Source organism: Canis aureus, chromosome 34 (assembly GCF_053574225.1).
Source record: "Canis aureus isolate CA01 chromosome 34, VMU_Caureus_v.1.0, whole genome shotgun sequence".
NCBI classification, from domain to species: Eukaryota; Metazoa; Chordata; class Mammalia; order Carnivora; family Canidae; genus Canis; species Canis aureus.
In genome coordinates, this window is record NC_135644.1 from 6,959,962 (window position 1) to 6,960,554 (window position 593).

The 593-nt window shown below is 27.8% G+C and overlaps 1 non-coding gene across 1 annotated transcript; it reads right to left on the minus strand.

Moving 5' to 3' along the window:
* Window positions 1-237: 237 nt before the first annotated feature.
* Window positions 238-345, minus strand: LOC144304998 (U6 spliceosomal RNA). Its single transcript, XR_013372033.1, has one exon. It is a non-coding gene; the product is annotated as a U6 spliceosomal RNA (small nuclear RNA).
* Between the last annotated feature and the right edge of the window lie 248 nt (window positions 346-593).

The following is a 593-nucleotide window of genomic DNA, read 5'->3' on the forward strand; positions in this document are numbered from 1 at the left end:
ACTTAAAAAAAATTTCTACTTTTAACTTATTATTACACATAAATATATATATCAGAATTCTAATTACTTTTGAGACTGTCACAAAGACAGACTTTTAAATAAGAACAGTTTTATTTTCTGATATCTGTATTTAGTCAATTTATATCAACTATAAATTGTTCTCTTAAAAGTATGATTCTTTCCTTTTCTCTTTCTTTCTTTCTTTCTTTCTTTCTTTCTTTCTTTCTTTCTTTCTTAATTTAGATGGAATGCTTCATAAATCTGTGTGCCATTCTTGTGCAGGGGGCCATGCTAATCTTCTCTGTATTGTTTCAATTTTATTATGTGTGTTGCCAAAGTGAGCACTGACTGATCACTGGCTTTCATAAGTGCTATATGTAAGAACATTTTTCCTCAGCTTAAAATGAAATATTTAAATATATGTGAATAAATACCTAAATGTGCTAGGCACTAGGAAAAAGTTATGCAACATTGGTTGCAGTCATGAGATAAAATTTTCACAAAAAAAAGTGACAAATATTTACAATTTGTTTTTTTTTAAAGATTTATTTATTTATGATAGACACACACACACACACACACACACACACACA